A 21414-nucleotide genomic window follows, 5' to 3' on the forward strand; every position below is an offset into this window, starting at 1 on the left:
ACTTAGATTGTGTGAGATTGAGAGATAAGCATGGATCTAGGTAGTTGAAATAGTTATAGATTGTGAAATCAAGAGGTGGAATATTTAGAATTGTTTCTATAGTTTAACTTAGATATATTATTCTAAATTGAAACTTTAAAATAATATTCTAAAATCTTTGTTAAAAATTTAAAACAATATTTAATATTACATATAATATATGTAATATACGTACGTGTAAATGAATAAAAACTCTTAATCATTTTATTCGGGTTATTTGGGTGGGTTGGTATAATTCCCAAACCTCCCAATATAATAATTGAGCGATTTGAATTTATGTCGGGTTATTCGGGTTGCATTTTTTGTCGGTTTTTTTGGTTTGTTTTGGGCGATTTATTCGGGTTGTGGGTTGTTTGTAAAAACTTTTGCACAACCCTACCTTCAATTATGTACATAAAATCAACTTAAATTAATTATTTTTATGGTTTTAATTGTAAGATTATTTTAGATGTAAATATTTGATTTATTTTGGTTTTGTGTTAATTTCTAGATTTGAGAAGTGGTATAAATAAAAAGATGAAAAAGCCTAATTGAAAAGCCCAAAAAAGGCCCAAGCTGAGCTCAACAAGCCTAGTTGCGCCATGTGACACCCTCCAGTTCATTGAGCCGAGCCAACCATCTCTGTGAACCAACACGTAGCGTGAGCTGCAGCCACCTGCAAGTCCGACGATCTTGTCGAATGCCAATGCTTGCAACACCTGTCCATCGAGTCCCTACCACTCCTACCACCTGCGGGTCCCACCTATAGTAGTTTCTCCCTGGCACGCCTACCACATCCCTGCCGAGCCAACCAACAAGTGACACGGGTGTAAGGTTGTCTTCAATTACACCAGCAACCTTGATCAGCCCAACAATCAGAGCCCAACATGTGACCCATTTGTCCCACTTTCATCAGATTTTTTAGCCATTTCCCCACTTTATTGTACACGATTTTAACACATTTTGGGTCCTATTTTCACTATAAATAGAGAGCCAAATGATTGGGAGATCAGATTAGAGAGTTTAGAGAGAGAAATATAGCTATTATTTTGTTTATTTCTTTAATATTTTGAGTGAGAACAATGCCTATTTTAGGCTAATTTATTTTTGGTGAGATTAGAGAGGAGTTTATGACAGAGTATTTTTAATGTGAAATAATTCTCTTTATTTTTGTAACGCCCTCCTAATCCAGAGTCGTTACACTGTGTGTTTAAAATATTGCTTTACTCGTTAAGCGAGTCATTTGGAATAAAAAATATAATTAAAGCTAATCAAAGATTTAGGTATTAAAAGCATTGGTCAAAGATATAAACTTTTCATTGAAACTTTAAATAATTACATGGGATCGAAAAATGAGTTTTTAGTGAAAAATGTTTACAACCAAAGTTACAAAAGTAGCCTTCTTGTGCGACAACATTGGACTCATAACCTAAGTCCCTCAAAATAACTCGACCATGGCAGCCGAGCCAGCTGAATATGTACGCGCCACTCCAAAGCCATCCAACTCATGGTTGGTCTACCTTTAGCTTGCATGGCATAAGGCATATCCAATAAATCATAAGAAATAAACAACATGCTTCAACACATTTCAGAATTTACTAGTATGTTTACTTCAAACGCATGAACCCTTTACATGACCCAGCAAAACAGCCTTGTTGAACGGCTTAACCGAGTGAGGTGCACATTCCGGCACCAAGCCTACAGCCCATGTCGGGTGAGTGGGGACCACACCCTCAAATTGACCCTACCTTCATGACCCACCTTACACAGACTTCTCGACCGGGCCACGTTACACATGATTGTCGAATATAGATCGTATTGATCATCCATAGATAAATTAATGCTAATGTACATACCAAATAACCTACTCTATGTGCATATGTCAGTTTTCTTACCTCGAGTCCAGTGCTAAAGACAAAGTGACATCGAGTGTGATCCTTTTCCTGAGCCCCGCAAAAATCCTAGTCACAACATAAATGGTACGCTTATTAGGGACTCAGTTCAAATCACATGTTCCAAAACTAAACCCTAGCTTTTCGGACCTCTAATTCCATTCATTCAGTTAATGGAATCATCCCCCAAGTGGGTCCCCAAATCAGATTTCCTAAGCCTCGACCCTAATTCCCAAAACCTGAAAAAATTGTACCCTAAAAAGGCATTAGTGTCGTGACGCCACGGAAGTCAGAGAGCAAACCCTGCTCTCGAGGAAATGCATACGCGCGCGGTGCTCATCTACAGGCGTCGTAATGCCACCGCGACAAACCCTGAATTCTGCGTTTTTCACCTGCATTTTTCAGTTCCAAACCCAATCCAAAATAGAATTTCCATCCAGTTTACACATAATTTTTAGCCTTAAATCACACATACAACTTACATATAACCTTAAGATACCACAAAATTTACCAAACATACATCCATACCCAAAAATTGAAACTTTGAGTTCTTAAACTCAAGCTTTTTCCCAAAATCTGAAAATCCCAAGAAATCATTAGCATTACTTACTTCAAATCAGAATCAACCACAACAATAGTTCTCAACTAATTTCCACCATTAGCAAATATATACCAACATCCTTAGAACCCCTGAATTCGAAATTAACATAAAACTCAACAATTTCTTCAAGAACACCACAAAGAAAATGAAGAACAGGGTAAGAATCCTTACCTCCTCTGAATTCAAAAATCTCTAAGTTGTTTGTGGCCTTGATAGTTCTGAGTTCATTTCCTTAATGATCAATCCCTTCTAGCATCCTCAAAACATCAAGAATTGGATCCTATTTTTGGTGTGTGTGAAGAGAACTTAGGAGAAGTCTATAACATATCAGGTATGGTTGTTGCCCACACTTAGCCACATTTTTCTAATTCTATGGTCAAAAGAGCATTTTTCCCTTCCCATTGATAAATCCCTTAACAAACCTCAAAGGCACTTTGGTCATTTCGACTAAATTCCCACCAAAACAAAAAATTCACCACTAATCTCCAAATTAATCAACTAATCCTTCTAATACAATGATTCCACCAACAAATTTCATTTTACCAATTATCTCAAATTCTTGGAATTCCAAAAACACCCCTAGGCTCGGCCCGAGTTGGGTATTTATTCCTGTTGTGACTTTTCGCTAAAATCGCTCAAAAGAACCCACTCCTGCTGAATTTCACATATATATCCACGTAACAATGTGGTCTCAAAGCATATAGCAGATAAAATACAAATATACCCTCACCAGATGAAAATTATGAAAATGCCCCTTTTTAATAAAAGCGGGTCTTTAAACACATTTAATACACATAATCAAGCATGCTCAATTATATATAAATATAATTTACTTATTTATCCCACGTGCCCTCCTGACACGCTAATCCAAGTACTTAATCTTAGTAGGAGTTTTGGGACACTACAATTGTAGTGTTTACATTTTGATTTATTCAAATCTTCTTCTTTTCATTTATTTACAAAGTATTATATCATATTTTATATAAGTATTAGTCATGTACTACTTATGTAATGCCATATAAATATTTTCCTAGCATTATTATATAGGATTATCTTTTACTACAAAATTGTCATGAAGAGTATTTTGTCGCTATTTAGATATCTTATATTGATAATCATTTGGTAATTACTAAGAAGGCTTAATTTATTCAAGATAACCATAGAGTATGAGTTATTTTTCATGTAGAATACAAAACATAAGTGAATCTTTGTCTCACTACTTTCTCTCATTTGATTATTTTTGCAACATTATAAGTTTTTAACTCTTGTTCAAAATTCTCAAAATATTTTCTCATTTTTGTCACTTCATTTTCATACTTTAATTTAGCTAACTTTCCTTGATTGTTTCTCATTTCCTCTTTGTGGATACGACATATCCCGTTTTCTACTATGACAACAAGATGAATTATTAGGCGATATCAGAGGGTATAGAGATAAAGCAACGCTCTAGGTTCTTGCGAGTATTGGATTAAGTTAGGCACATTAATGATTAGGATTAGAATTATTAGAGAGTGAACTTGAAACTTTAACAATTTTATGTTAATGGCCACCAACAGAGAAAAAACCACACCGTGTTGGTAAGGGTTAGAGAGGTGAATTTCTCTCCATCTGTCATTAATGTTTATTATGGATTGAAGAGTATTTCAGATGATTAATATCATACTATGGTCGTGACCATGGGTGGTGGTGGTGTCTCCAATGGTGATATTGATGATGATACAATGAGAATAATGAAAATTATGAGAATGGTCAAGTTTACAGAGCATAGGCTCAGGTACGAAATGGAATGGCTCTATGGTCAAGCCATGTGTGAGCCATGGGCCATGCATGTGGCTTAATTGAACCGTATGACTTATAACATTGGTCTTGGCTCGTGTTTAGAAATTAAGGCTCATGATTAATATTTTTAAGGCTTTGAATATAGTTAAGAGTAAGTATGATATTCAAGTAGAGCTTAGCACTTGGGATTACAGGCGAGACTAGGGATTTTGTTTCATTTGAGATTTAATTTAGGATTCGAGGATTTAGAAAGTATTTTCAATGAATATAAAATACTTTAATGATTTTTTTATAGTGAGATTTATGTTTGGGGCTCGATTTTACGTCAAAGCTTGGGGCTCGATTTTATGTCATGGCTCGGGAATTGTGTCAGAGTCTCATGATTCGAGCTCCGAGCTCGAAAATTCATAACTTGAGATATAATTGGAGTTTGAACATGAAATTTCAAGAATAGATTAAAAATAAACTGTTAATTTTATAAGTATAGTAAGGGTTTCGAAGAGGGGTATTTTGGTCATTTTACCCTGAGGGTTCGGGTTTGGGCCAAGTATAGGGAATCGAATATTTGGATAAGTTTTCCCCTTAAATTTTTTTGATAAGACATAGTATGATTGAAAGCTAAGTTATGCATCCTGCTTGGATTTATATGACCTAGAAGCGATTCCAGTCACAAAAAGGAAAAGTCAAGCTAAAATCATAAGATAAGGAAGTTTTGTACCAATAGTAACTTAGGTTATATGGATTCTATTTGTTTCCATGATATGTATGATTTTATGATATGCTTTAAAGTAAAATGAATATTGCTTGTGCATGCAATTTATGTTTACGACTTGCTATGGATGCAATTGTTTGTTATGCATGCTAAGGTTCTATAGTTATGGTGACCATGTGTCTGAATTGTGGTATGTCCATATTACAGGACAATCATCGTGGATATATGTGTAGTTTTCATTTAGTATTAAAAGTGGTTATTCTCTTGACCGTGGGGTCTTGAGGCTAATCACCTTCTTATGTTTAGTATGTTATGTTTCATTCTCGATGACTTTACTTATATGAATTGAATCATATTATGATAGACAGGGCAGAGTATCGAATTAGTTATATAATATATTATATTTAATTAATTAGTTAGTTAGATTCTATGAATTAATTTGTTAAGTTTAAAAAAATGGATTATGTAAATTTAATGGAAAATATGATATATATATATTATTTTCTTGTGTTAGATGATATGTTTTAAGATATTAGAATATGCTACATAAATTCATATTTTTTAAATATATATGTTTAAAATTTGTTTGTAATGTCTGTTGTATGTTTTGGATATTTTTTATTTGCAGGTTTTTTATTTTTGGAATAGATGAAAATATAAGTCTGTTGTATGTCATAATATTTTATAAAATTATGGAAGTGTGAAAATTTTTAAACAATAATAAAAAATTTCCATAAAACTTAAAAAAACTAAATTAGTGACCTAATAAGTAAAATGATTAAATTAGTTAAAATAAATAAATAAATATGAGTGAACACTTTTAATATTAAAACTAATAATTAAATGAATAAATTCATAATACATCTTAATTTATTCATAAGACATCATAATGTATTCGTATATATTATAAAAAAACAAAACAAAATAAAGAACAAAAAATTAATTATTTGTTGTTCGTTATTGATAAGAAATTATTACTAAAGATAGGATAGAATATTATTATCAGATATTGATAATATTATTTTATTACTCACTAAAAGCCTTAGACTCATTCAAATAGGGTGAGTTAGTAATGTTCTTAGATACGCCTCTCCAAATTATTCTAGATTTTTTATGTGTATGGATAATTTAGAATTACTGTATACTTATATTTTTTTCATCATTTATTGTTCATGTATACATATATAAATCATTATCTTTGTATCTCTTAGATGTGGTTGGTGTTATGTATTCTTACAAGGATGATGGTGGGTCTAATCCTCCTTGTGGACCATCATCGTTACAGGAAAATTGTGAGAGAGAGGTGGTTGACTTGACTTTTGGACAACTAATAAATTAAGAGAGTGAGAACTTTTGTGCATAGAACTTGGAGAGAATATGTAGGCAATAAATGCATGAAGTAAAGAAATAGAGTTTATAGGAGTTGAACCATTAACAACCTACGTCCACTTAGTCAGTATATTGATTGGTGTATCTATTATAGAGAGTAAATTCTCTTTGATACAATGGTGAGTTCAACCATTAATGGTCTCGGATTGCAGTATTTATAGAGGCAAAATGGAGGTTGAGCTTGATGGGACAACCTCATTCCCATTATAGATTAAACCTTGCGAGAGTCAGAGCATCCATGACATTTTCAATTGCTAAATTCGGTAATGTCTCAAGTACATGTTTCCCATACATAAGGTGGGAATGTTGATTTGATAAAATTCATTAGAGTTGGCAACCTAGGGTTTGCATGATTTTGCCTTGTTGAGGATGTCTCTGGCAAAGCCCTCTTAGCGAGGTCCTAGTTAGCAACCTTCGAGGAATCGGGTTTTTCGGACCCTCCTAAATTACTTAGCTGGCACATTTGTTCCACATCGGTTGTCATGTCAACTTATCCAAAATGAGGTACAACATCCCCCCCCCCCCCCCCCCCCAAGTCAATCTTCAATAACTTCACAAGTTTTTGAGGTTACATGGTTGATGGGCCTTTGTAATATCATTCCAAGCATGTCATGGTATTTTTGTAATTTGGCTTGTGAGGGAAATTCAATAATTTTTCCCTTAAGGGGTATTTTCATTACATGGTAACTATTAGTGGTATTTTGTAATTTTATGTGAATACATGTTTAAGTGTATATTTGACTATGCTTATGATTTGAATATGTTATGTGAGCAATTGTTGAAATTGTGTATGTTTATGAGTAACAACAATAATTCCTTCAAGTTGTAAGAGCATAAGTGTCACAGAATATGTAATTAAGGGCCTTAATATAATTTAGAGGACTTATGGGCCATAAGTTAATTAAGGAAATTGAAACTATTAGCTTTATGTGAAATTACTAAAATGACTTGATCCTAGTTATGAGAGAGTTAGAATTGGGGGTAGTCTTTTAGTGCTAGGGTTAGTATAAGCAAATTAAAAAGAGACTTAGGGTTAACCATATCGTAATATGGCTGCCACTTTCTCAAGCAAAGCAAGGAATCATTCACTCTCTCATTCAGATCTAGAAGGGTTTGTGAATTAGGAATCGACTTTCAGGTAAGATTCAATTACTCTTAGACTATAGGATATGATTATTATTGTTTTTGGGAATTTGATGTGGAAGTCATGATTTAATTGTTAGAATTGCATATTAGGATGTCCATGATTGTGATTCAGTGGTAGAAACATGCTACAGAATGATTTATGCGTAATGGTTAAGAATTTAGGTTTTGGTTAATTGTTTCCTCCAGGTTGAAGATAAAGTTAGGGTTCTTGAACCCTAACCATGCATTTATGATAATTTTGAATGAATGCATGAATTGGTGATAAATTAATGATTAGATATGTTCAGGAATGGTTTTTTTTATTATGTAATTGTTGTATGTTGAAATCTCGGTTTGATGATGTTTAAGTTCATGTTCTTGGGGGAAATTGGGTTAAAAATTGCATCTTGCCATTTCTAAAATCTCATCGAGCGCAACCACACTACATGTCCAGAAAGTCAAAACTCTATATGAGCGCAACCGCGCCCAGGCCCTAGCACGATCGTGCTACTCACCCAGAAACGGGAGTTTGGTTTAGCTTTATGTTTTGGTTTTAATTTTTGTGTCTCTGATTAAGGGTCCCGTGTAGAATAGTTTTGGGACTTTTTTGAAGACATTTTGACTATGAATCAACATTAGGAGGGGTGGGTGCATTTATAACAAAGTGTTGGTTTAATATGAAAAATGTATATCACGATAGTCATTCAACCTTGTTACGATCAAAGGGAGGTAAACGCCAAAGTTTTACTTGACATTTTTATTCATATGGTTTCAAAGATGTTTTATTGTGAATTGAGACTGGAAATAGTTTTCTTTGTTTACTGACGTTTAAATTAATATTTTATTTTAAACTACGGATATATGAATACTGCATGTCTTAAATAGGAATGTTTTAATGAAGTTTTATGCATTATTTAGTCTATCATTTGGTTTTCGATAGCCTAGTGTGGTCTCGGGGTTAGAATTACGAGGCTTTATAGCCTTAGCATCTAATTTTTGAATGCCCAATGGGTTGAGTATAAAAAGACGAGAAGAGGCAGAAAATGGGCACCCAGTTTATATTATCTTCACACAATAAATGAGAGAACGCTTCCAGAGCTCAAAATCTTTTGATTGTCCATATCAAGTTTTTGTTATTTAGAAACTCCAGAAGATATTCACATCTAGTAAGTTTCTGACTCTCTCTACACTTTTCCATCATTATTTTACTATTTTAGAAGTAGATCTGGGCCCCCTCTACTTGTGAATAGTAGAGTTGTAGGGTTTTCAATAATAAATTACCAATTGTGACTTAGGTCGAGTCACTGGGGCCTGAAGCTCGCCAGATTTGTGTAGATCGGAGGTCAGGCACCCTAGAATTCGGATGCATATACATACAAGCTCGCTAGAATCGTAGGGGTTGATCTGAGTTCTTGGGTTTTCAAAAGACACTCAAGAACACGGAGGCTATTTGAGAAAGCATCCAAGAAATTCTTTTTGATCCATTTTGTTTGTCTAGGTCGCTGATAAAACCAATTTATTGGTGATCCAACATAAATGTTTATTCTTGGAAACCTTGTTTAGGGTTGCTATCTTTTTCGAAAAATGACCTCCCTTTCTTGTTTCATATTTTCGTAGGAGATCAGAACTATTACGAAGGTCAACTACCATTCTCAAATGACTTTCTTCGCATTTTGACTGATGAGGAGTCAGACTCGAAGCCTAGGTTACCAACTTTGCACGAAAGACTAGAACGTCGCTAAGAGGAGTGGCATCACCAATATCGCTAGTTAGCTGAGAAAGCTTCTCACGTTAGCCATATCCGTTAATTAGAGGAAGGGAAAAGAAGATTTTTTCCTGCGAGTTGGATGCAGGTCACTGGTGTTTTTCAAAACCAGTGAGGCAAAGTTGAACTCCCAGCCCTACCAAAATTACAGGCGCAAGTTGACATCACCATTCATACCAACCAAGCGACATCTATGGCTCCATAGCAGCCTCACTAAGATCACATGAGGAAGAAGAAACCACCAGCCATCCATCATTACCGAAGGCCATGGTGACAAGGGGTCGCCAGATTTCCTTGACTTGGTCGAGGTTAGAAGGGCAATCGCAGACCTAGCCGCGACCTCCAAGGAGAGGAACTTCAACCTTTCTCCCTCAGAGCAAAAACCTAACGTCTTCTTAAGGATGAAGAATATGTACTGGTGGTATGACGCGCCAACGAAGAGGCTCGTGATAGGTGATGAGCAACCTGAAACACCAGGTGGGGTCTCTCTTTCTGCTAAACGACCTCTACATCAAGGTCCTTGAATATTTTTGGATTTTAGTGTTCTAGTTTGTCCCCAACGGATATCGCATCCTTGTAGGGATGCAAGTGTTGTACAGGTCACTAAGCTAGCCACTACCTGACCCGGTAGGTTAGGAATGCAATTTCTACAACCTGAACACCCACTACGAGGTCAAAAACTTGGTAAATAGCGGGGTGTCTATTCCAGAGGTTATATGTAGGACTAGTTTTTGGCATAGGGGTTCACGACAAAGTACAAGACTTTCTGAGTCTTCGGTAAGTTTTGGGGATTTAGTGACTTTCTAGTGAGTCGTAGCCAATGCTCTTATTGCATAAACTCGTTATTTTCAAGACCCTTTAAGTGACTTCCCCCATTGTCGGGGTACGAGGATCGCTTTTTCCATATCTAGAGGTTAGACCAACAACTTCACACAGCCCACCTCTAGATCAACGAGAACATGCGGGCCTAATTTTTCTCTAAACCTATTCACAAGATTTCATGTGATGGGCCATTAGGCCGAGCCCTCTGGTTATTTAGCTGACCCCGGCTCGCTTAGGCCGAGCTGTGTTCAGTATGCTTACCATCAGCCCCGGCACCCTTAGGTCATACTTTCATATCCCACATAACAGATATATAATTCACAGAACACATATGATTTATCATAGGGAATCTCAGTGCTGATCACAACCACATGGGTGCAGCTTTCTTACCTCAAGTCCCAAGCGTTGGATAAAGAGTGGTCCCGAGCACGATCCTCATTCATGATCCTTAATGGTAAACCTAGTCATAAGAAATAATGGATAACTATCGAATTCTAATCCAACAAAATGTTTTGGATACAAACTCTTTCCTCCGGGACCTCGAATTCTACTAAACTGGGTAGTAGAATTTGTCTTAGGTTTAAATCCCCGAGCCTAAAAACTTTAACTTCCCTTTCCTTTCCATTTAGGGCCATGACCTGCTACTTGGTCTAATGGCAAGGCCCTCCCTAATGGAAGACACGGGCCGTGGCATGCTCCCCCATGCCGCGACGTTTGAGCAAACTAGAGGCGTCCCAACCTCTTCAAACAGGGGAGTTGCGGCACCTAAAGAACAGGGTCGCAGCTCGGGCCTCTGAACCAAGAAATCCAGCCTTTTTCCTCAAGCCTAAACCCCAAATTCATACCCCAATCATCAGCCAAACTCATATTTAAGTTCAGAATTCCTATCCTTATAGCCAAAACATCATATCTAGCCTATAAACAATTCCCTTACACCCATCAATCATCCAAAACCAATCATAACCCAGAATTCATGCAAGATCTAAGTTCTAACAGTAATTCAATAGAATTCATTCAATCAACTGGACTCTAATCCTTACCTTGAAGATGCAGATGGTGTCCCTGAGCTGTACCTCAGAATCCTAGCCTTAACCCTTCAGATTTCCCAAGCTTCAATCTAGAGATGGAGAGAAAATCATGAGAGGTAGGGAGAGAGAGTGTTGAGAGTCCTTCTTCATAATTCTAGTATTTTCCTAAATTTTTTGAGTATATCATTAACGCAAAAGACAAAAATGCCCTTAATTAACCCAACCTCCTCTATTGCCCATAAGGGCATAATGGTCATTTTTCCCGATTTCCGCTAATTCCTCAAGTCATTCTATCTATTCCCAATTAATCCCGTCATGTCTAAATAATTACCAAATACTTACTTGTTACTCAATAAACCCTCAAATTACTCCTTAAGTTCCCAAAATACCCCTAGGCTCACCCCGAGCCGGGTATTAAACCCCATTGTGACTATTTCGCTATTTCGTTCACTAGGATCGCCTCGAGCCATATATTGCAAATATATTCACATAATAATGTGGCCTCAATCATTTAACAAATATAACCATATTTATGCCCTTAGAGGGCCAAAATTCCAGATATGCCCTTATAAACAATAAATGGCTCACATGCATATCTAATACTCATAAACATGCATATAATATATTCACATCATCATATATATCATGCATGCCACATAGTCACGCATTTAATCAATTAATCACACATATCTAATTATGCCCTCTCGGCACTCTAATCCAGGCACTAAACCCTATTAGCATTTTTGTGTCGTTACAACTATCCCCTCCTACTGAGAATTTCGTCCACTAAATTTACCTGAATAACTCGGGATACTGATCCCGCATAGCTAACTCTAGCTCTCAGGTCGCTTCCTCGACCTTGTTATTCGTCCATAATACTTTGACTAAAGGAATTGTCTTGTTCCTCAAAACCTTATCCTTCCTATCTAGGATTTGAATAGGTCGCTCCTCATACAATAAATTGAGTTGTAGCTCCAGATCCCCATACTCTAATACATGGGTTGTATCTAAGATGTACTTCCGAAGCATAGAGATGTGGAATACGTCGTAAACTCCTGATAACGATGGTGGCAGAGCCAACCTATAGGCTATCTACCCGATCCTCTCCAGGATCTCAAAAGGCCCTATGAATCTAGCGCTCTGCTTGCCCTTTTTCCCAAACCTCCTCATCCCTCGTAATGGTGAAACTCGTAGAAACACGTGGTCCCCCACCTGGAACTCCACATCCCTACGCTTAGGATCAACATAGCTTTTCTGTCTCCTCTGCGAAGCGAGCATTCGAGCTCAGATCTTTTCAATAGCAGCATTACTCTTCTGAACCATCTCCATTCCCAAATACTTCATCTCCCCCATATCATCCTAATGAATGGGTGACCTACATCTCCTTCCATACAACATCTCATATGGTGCTACTCCAGTCGTTGATTGATGAATGTTGCTGTACAAAAACTCAATCAATGGGAGGTGGTTACTCCAAGACCCCTCGAAGTCTAACACACATGCTCTAAGCATGTCCTCCAGTATCTGAATTGTCCTCTCAGACTGTCCGTCTGTCTGAGGATGAAAGGTTGTATTGAACTTCAGCTGAGTTCCCATAGCCTTCTACAAACCACCCTTAAACTTGGAGGTAAGTATGGGATACCAATATGATACTATTGACTTAGGAACCCCATGGAGACATACAATCTCCCTCACATATAACTCCACGTGCTGGTCTACAGTATAGGTTGTCCTCATTGGCAGAAAGTGGGTTGACTTGGTGTACCTCTCTACTATCACCCACACCGAGTCATGTTTCCCTACCATCCTGGGTAAACCTCCCACGAAATCCATAGTAATATCTTCTCACTTCCACTCGAGAATACCCAAAGGTTGTAACAACCTCACTAGTCACTGATGTTCAGCCTTTACCTGCTGGCAAGTCAAATACTTGGCCACGTATTCAACCACGTCCTTCTTCATCCCAGGCCACCAATATAAAGTCTGTAGATTCAGGTACATCTTCGTGGTGCCTAGATGGAGTGAGTATGGTGTAGTATGGGATTCATCAAGTATCTCTCATCTAATACCAATATCCATTGGAACACAAATCCGATCCTTATACAGTAGTAAACCTGTCTCTAAAATAGAATAAACCTTAGCCACTCCAGCTAGGACATTCCCGCTAACCTCCTGCAATTACGCGTCATCCACTGACCCTCTCTTATCCTTTCTATGAGGGTAGAGTGTAAAGTAATATTGGCCAACTGACCCACAACCAGCTCTATCCTTGCACTAGCCATCTCTTCTGCTAACTCTTTCAATATCTGCTTTGAATTAAACAACTGTCTCGAGCCCCTCCGGATAAACGCATCTGCCCCTACATTGTCTTTTCCTGGGTGGTAAAGGATGTCATAGTTAGAGTCCTTCTGGGTGAAGAAATACTTCAAACTCTTATGATCAATGAATATCTCGCATTTCTCCCCATACAGATAATGTCACCAAACTTTCAGTGTGAATACCACCGTTGCCAGTTTTAAATCATGGGCAGGATACCGTTGTTGATAATCCTTCAACTGTTGTGATGCATAGGCAATAACCTTCTAATTCTGCATCAACACGCATCCCAATCCCAGCCTTAATGAGTCACAGTACACTACAAACTTCCCTACCTCCAAAGGGAGACTCAACACAGGAGCAGGAATCAGTCATCGCTTCAGTTCTTGGAAGCTACCCTCATACTTGTCTGACTAGGTTAACTTCAGATTCTTCCGTGTCAACTCAGTCAATGAGGTGGCATTCTTTCAAAACCCTTCCACAAACCGTCAGTAATATCCTGCTAATCCAAGGAAGCTCCTAACCTCCGAGGTGTTCCTTGGCTTCGGCTAATCCCTAACTGCCTTAACCTTGGCTGGATCTACCTTAATCCCATCTCCACTAACAATGTGTCCAAGGAGTGTCACTTCTGGTAGCTAGAACCCACACTTCTTAAACTTAGCATACAATTGATGCTCTCTTAATCTCTGTAATACCCGTCGGAGATGCTACTCATGCTTTGACTCTGAACTGGAGTAAACTAAGATGTCGTCGATGAAGACAATCACAAACTGATCTAAGAAATCCTTGAACACCCTATTCATCAAATCCATAAACGCTGCTGAGGCATTGGTCAAACCAAACGACATGACCAAGCACTCATAATGCGCATACCTCGTACGGAAGGCCATCTTAGGAATATCCTCGTCCTTGATCCTTAGCTGGTGATAACCAGATCGAAGATCAATCTTCGAGAACACCGTCTTTCCCTGCAGCTGGTCGAACAAGTCATCTATCCTCAGTAGAGGTACTTATTCTTGATTGTCAACTTGTTCAACTCCCTGTAGTCTATACACATTCTCATAGTTGTAATGACCCAACTATTTCTAAGACCTTGGACCATTAAAACTACTAGACATAGCTACTAATTTGGGAAACATACATTATAAATAACATAACTTTATTTAAAACCCAAAATATTGCACCAATACAAGATAAGGTAAAACTATAAAATAAAATGTGATATGGTATGGGATCCCATTGTTTATAAAACATAAAACATAAACTTTAATTGTTTAAATACTAAATGCGGAAATACATAAAAACATGAATAAAATGACTTAAAAATAACGTCATCCTCATTTTTTATCGTCACGCAGTCCATTCATCCTCAACACACAAGCCAAGCTGCCCTGAATCTTTCTGCCTTCCATATCATTTCCCTGCATCAAGCTAAAAAATAAAGGAATGAGCCTAATGCCCAGCAAGGAAAATCTATTAACAACATAAATCATAAACATAAGACAATATCATATACATATACTATAAAACATATGACTATAAAAACGTATATCATATAGGACTACAATATTAATGGCATTAACTCATTAACATGGCATGTGATAAAACCATCTAGGTCCTCTGTCTACTAATCGATGTTGGTTAGATCACATGGTAGTATATGATAACCCATCTAGGTCCTCTGTCTATTAATCGAGGTTGGGTAAATCATAACTCTAAACCATGAAAATGATAAAAAAAAATTCTTGGTGCTTGCTATCTAAGCAAGTCATATGCCCAAGCGACTATAAAACATATTCTTGGGGCTTGCAATCTAAGCAAGTCATATGCCCAAGGACTACAAAACATACTTATACATATACATATTATAGCATAAAACATATCATAACATAAAAATATAAACACATATAATCTATCCTATTTTCCTTACCAAAAAACCGGGATATTTGAGAACAAGAACGGGATTGGAACACTCCTGAAAACCAACAACAAAACCATGAGTATTTCTAAAAAATGAAGATGAAAAGAGAACTAAACCATCCAAGTAGAAACTTACCGAAAAGAACCTTAAGTTTCAAGAAACTTAAATACCTAACCAAGAATCATAAACAAGAGTTAGGATCTGAAAAGAAAATAAAAGAAAACTAAAGAACCATAAAGAATTGAACTTAGGGATAAGAATACCTTGAATGATCTTATGAATTGATCTAAACCTCGACATCGAAATCTCACTATATCTCACTTCCCAAGTGTTTAGAAAAGCTTAGAATGATAAAGCTTTTAACCCAAAACCCAAGTGTTTCTCTCTATAGTAAACTTAGCAACTTGGAGGCTCTGAACAAATGCTTGAAGAATGAAGAAAATGGCTGCGTACTATTCCTATTTATAGAGTTCAAGGAGTGAAACTAACCCCTTTTAATTTGAATATATAATGAATTTTTTTTTAATTTTCATTCAACAGACGCCCAAAACTCAGTAAAAATCGTTCAAAGGCAGTTCTAAGTGGTTAAGGCTATTTTCAAATTAAATCCACAAACTTTCAAAATGTGAGTTGGAGCCGATATATCTATCGCCTCCCCCATATTCCCGAGCCCCGTTCGTTCGTTCATGCAAAGTCGACGTGTTTTCTGTGTCTTCCGTAGGCGATATATCGGCCTCTATAGCTGCGATATATCGACATTTGTTGATATATCAAACACATATTTGTACTTTTTCAGCATATTTTGAATTGATAAAACAACTTTGACTAAATCTAAACGTGATCCTAACAGCTGCTAGAAGGTTCTAGAGCTTCTAGACCTTTCTTTTAATTAAACTATTCATAAAAAAAAAACTTAAATCCTTAATAAACATAATTATGACAAGTGTCATGCTCTTATTAATTCTATCTAAACCTTAGGTTATAATTAATAATATTTCTAGAACCAGCAATATTAATCAAACCTTATGTTATAATTAATATTCTTAAATTATAGGTTAAACTTATAAAATCCATAATTGTTGTTATGAGTTTCCAACTAAGTCCCGGTTTGAACCAAAATCCATGGAAACTATCATACGACAAACTAATATTAATTACTACTAATATCTAGCTAAGTAAAATCTGGGACACTACAAGAGTCCCATCCTTCTTCTTCACAAATAACACCAGACCACCCCATGACGAGAAGCTAGGTCTAATAAATCCCAAGTCTAGAAGCTCTTGTAACTGTATCTTCAATTCATTTAGCTCTTCCGGAGCCATCCTATATGATGCCCTCGACACTGGCTCTGTACTCAGCGCTAACTCAATAACAAACTGAATCTCCCTGTGTGGCATCAGTCTTGGTAAGTCCTCAGGGAATACGTCCAAGAACTCGCATACCAATCTAGTCTTTTCGGCGCCACTGGCGAAACTCTAGTGGTATCCACCACACTAGCCAGAAAACCTATACAACCTCCTTGTAATAGGTCCCTAGCCCTCAATGTTGATATCAAAGGAATGCGGGGTCCATGCATAACACCCACAAAGACAAAGGGGTCCTCACCCGAAGGCTCAAAAGTCACCATCTTCTTTCTGCAATCTATAGTGGCCCCATATCTGACTAGCCAATCCATCCCCAAAATCATATCAAAATCGTCCATACCCAACTCGATCAAATCCACTAATAGTTCCCTACTCTCAACCATCACTGGCAATGCTCTAATCCATCTCCTAGAAACTACCAACTCCCATGAAGGCAGTATAGTCTCAAACCTCACAGTATAATACTCACTAGACCTGCACAATCTATCAATCACTTTACTAGAAACAAATGAATGTGTAGCACTAGAGTTAATCAATATAGTATATGAAGAGCTAGCGCTAGAAAGTTGACCTGTCACTACTGAGGGACTAGCCTTGACCTCTGCCTGCGTCAAGGTGAACACTTGAGCTAGAGTCAAGCTTTCCACCTTCCCTAGTTCCTCATTTTTTAGTGTCGGGTAATCCTTCTTAAGGTGTCTCACCAACCCACACAAGTAACAAGCCTTGGCCCGACATTCGCCCAGATGGCGCATCCTGCATCTAGTGCACTCTGGATAACTCCTCCACGTCTCACCGCCTCCCTGGCAGCCACCCTAGACACCCTGACCCCTTCTACCAGGACCAGTAGTGGTCAAGGTGTTAGGGGTCTTCCTCTTCTGATCACTGGGGCCTCCACCCCTAGCAGACCTTGTATATGGAGGAACTGCTCTGCGAACATCCCGTCTCACAGCGTTCTCCATCCAAATCTTGTTCTCCACCTCCTCAGTAGTGAGGGCCTTCTCAACCACCTGGGCATAAGTTGTTTCCCCAAGTACAGATGTGATCCTCACATCTCGGGCTATCATAGCATTAAGCCCTCGAATAAACCTGTCCTGTCTGGCCGCATCTGTAGGCACTAAGTCTGGTGCAAACTTTGCTAGTCTGTCAAATTTCAGGGAATACTCAGTAACTGTCATACCGCCCTGCACCAACCCAATGAACTCATTCACCTTCTCCACCCTGACGACAACGTTATAATATTTCTGGTTGAATAGATCTCTGAACCCATCCCAACTCATAGCAGAAACATCCCGAGTCTGTGATGCCACCTCCCACAAAATTCAGGCAACCTCTCTAAGCATATAGGTGGCACAGGCCACCCTGTCATTACCTTCCACCCTCATAAAGTCAAGGATGTATGTGATCATACTCATCCACTGTTCAACTTTTAGTGGATCTGGTCCTCCCTCAAAGATTGGAGGATGTTGTCTTCTGAATCTTTCATAAAGTGGCTCCCACTTGTTTCCAATCTGAGGTGGCTATACAACTGGTACCACAATAGGTGGCAAGTTAGGTGTGACACTCCTAGACGGAGCCTGTTGCCTCAGAAGGCGGATTTGCTCTTCCTGACTCTGAATTCTAGCTTGTATATCAGGAAGCAACTTCTGCCAGTTCTCAGGAATTGGCAAACGGTTCTGGCTCTACTCATCATCTCTAGCCTTGACCCCTGTGTTGGCTAGTCGTATTGATTGCTTTGGACACATATATATATATCCAAGTTTATCTGCAATCAACAACTCGGCTGGTCAGGCAATGATAACAGGTTCACATTCATTCTATGGTCCAACGCCGATATCCAGGCCACAAAGTATAATCATGATGCAAACCAGCATTTAAACAATTATTCACATACAGTAGCAATGCTAATAAGCATGGCTTAATGTAAAGAACACCCTAAACTAATACTTATAAAACATTCGCATAACATAGTTTATAAAAGAATACCACTCATTATCAAAGTCTCAGTGGGGACTTGCTTAAAACCATGCAAGTTGGCGCCTTTAGTTTTAAAAGAAAACATAAATTTTTATGCAAAGTTTAAAGAAACAAAAATTAAATAACTGAGTCCCACTGATAATTAGGAAAGTCTCTTAAAACAAAACATAATTTAAATGGCGTTCTAAGATGATCGTTTTTCCGTCCATAGGATTACCCCACGCCATACACCCCACGATGATAGAACTCCTCACGTCACCACGCGTGCCATAAAGAAATCCTATTTGTTACCTAGAAGGAAAGTAAGGGGGTGAGCTAAAAGCCCAATAAGGAATTACAAACAATAAGCAAGTAAGAATACAACAAATACAAACACTCACGTTAATCTAAAACATCATGGCATATCATAACATAATCGTAACATATCATCATTGCATATCATAATGTAACCGTAACATATCATCATATCACAATCATACAACATACATGATGAGCATGGCTCGCTAGTTGTCCATGTCACCCTATGAGGTAAAAAAGAGTCTCTGGTCCTTGAATAACCTCGGCGCGTTCGCCCTGGGAGTTACGTCTTTATCTATAGTAACTCATTTGATGTATCTAACATCGTAATTTGTTTGATGTATCTAACATCGTAATTTGTTTGATGTATCTAACATCCATACACATATCATATTCAACATATCATCACATTATGGCATTCATAATTCATAACAATTCATTCATACAACAATCTTACCACTCATAGCATAAAATCATAGAATCTATCTAACTTCCTTACCTCAGGTCTAAGCTAAGAAATTTTCACAATCTTTCAACGAGCCTATATCATAATCAAAACAACATTTCTTAGGTTCATAAAATTACTATTTTGCCCTTCCATACAACTCATGTGTGCATGGGTCATGCACACATAATAACAGTTACACATAACACGCAATTATTCTTAACTGCACATAAAGCTATAAAAGAATAATGCTCATTTGACCTATTTTACATGCATGATCTTTTTATAAAAACCACATAGTTGAATAGTAAACATAATTTTGGACGTAAAAGTGGATTTGCATGTAACATGCATACGTGGGAACATTACGTAATTGCGACGTTTTAAAAACGATAATTCTACATTTCTTACTTTTATTGTTTTTAAAAATCAATAGACATATAACATGCTTTATTTTTCTTAAAATTTCTAAGTTAATTAATTTCTCAAAACATTATTTTATTTTATAAAATAATTTGATTTAGCTTAAAAATAAAATATGTGACAATTTCATTTATTAATCTCAAATTACAAAGAATTAACAAAAAGCTTGGAATTAATAAAAATACCTATGTTTAATATGTTTCTTTAGAAAAACAAATTTTAACATTGGTTAATTGTGTAACATAAATGGTGTGAGAAAATATATTTTTAAGTGTGAGAAAAATATATTTTTATTTAAATTATTTAAGACTTAGTTTTATGTAACATAAATCCATATGTAACAATTAAATAATCATTTTTAAATTTTTTAAACCAAACTTTCAGCCACTATTTAATTTCTTTAAAAATCACAAATAAATAGAATCTAAATATTTTTCTCAATCAAAAATAAAGGAAAATCATAACTTATCAAAATATGCATTTATACCATTTTAAAATACCATTTTTCAATATTACCATAACTTATGATAATAATTTGTTCCAAAAACTCATCAAATTTATTTTAGTGGAACACACTTCACATTTTCTTACAAAAATTCTAGCAACTATTTTTTTACCTTTAAAAATCACCACATTCAATTTAAAACCTCATATTTTTCTAAAAATTCAATAAAAATTATGTAGGTAATTATTTACACACAATATAATTTCAAAGCATAATTAAACTTCACATTAAATTTCTTAAAACATCAAAATATTTGCAAACTTTATTTGAGCACTGGAAACATTAATCTCATCATGAACAACATCATTTTTGTACAAAAATCAGCAAGCACATTAAATCATAAAATTTATTCCTTTCATTATATTCACAAAATTCATGCTCATTTATGCACAATATTTCAACACAAACCCTAGCATGCTTCTAACCTCTTTATCCATTTTAATCACATCATGAGTATACAATAATTCATCATTCACCATAGAGCTTATTCACAAGTCATGAACAACAACCACCATTGATCTTGTGTTACATATATTCTCAATACATTATTATCATGCAATTATTCCAAAAATCACAATCATCATAACATCATACAAGATCTTGCCACAACCTATCATGTTTCTAAAATTTTCATTGTTATAAAATATAATAAAAATAACAATCATGTTTTTGCATACCCCTCTAGGCCGAAACTCATACAATAAACAAATAACCTATTCTTTTCATGTTTTTCAAATACTCATCATCACTACACATATTCTTATTACACAACCATAAAAATCAAACCCAACAACATAAACTCATGCATAAAATAATAAGAAAACACTCCATCAATCCATGAACATCATAACACTAGGGTTATAGATTTTATACCTCTCTTGATTGTAAAATCAAGAATACAATATGATCAACACCCAAACTTGACACCCCTTGTTCAAGCCTAGGGGTTTTTTTTTGTTGAAATCAACCATGAGGAGGAGAAAGAAATCCAATCACACACAACAAATAAACCAAGTCAAAATCATATAATCAAGAAA

Source organism: Humulus lupulus, chromosome X (assembly GCF_963169125.1).
Source record: "Humulus lupulus chromosome X, drHumLupu1.1, whole genome shotgun sequence".
NCBI classification, from domain to species: Eukaryota; Viridiplantae; Streptophyta; class Magnoliopsida; order Rosales; family Cannabaceae; genus Humulus; species Humulus lupulus.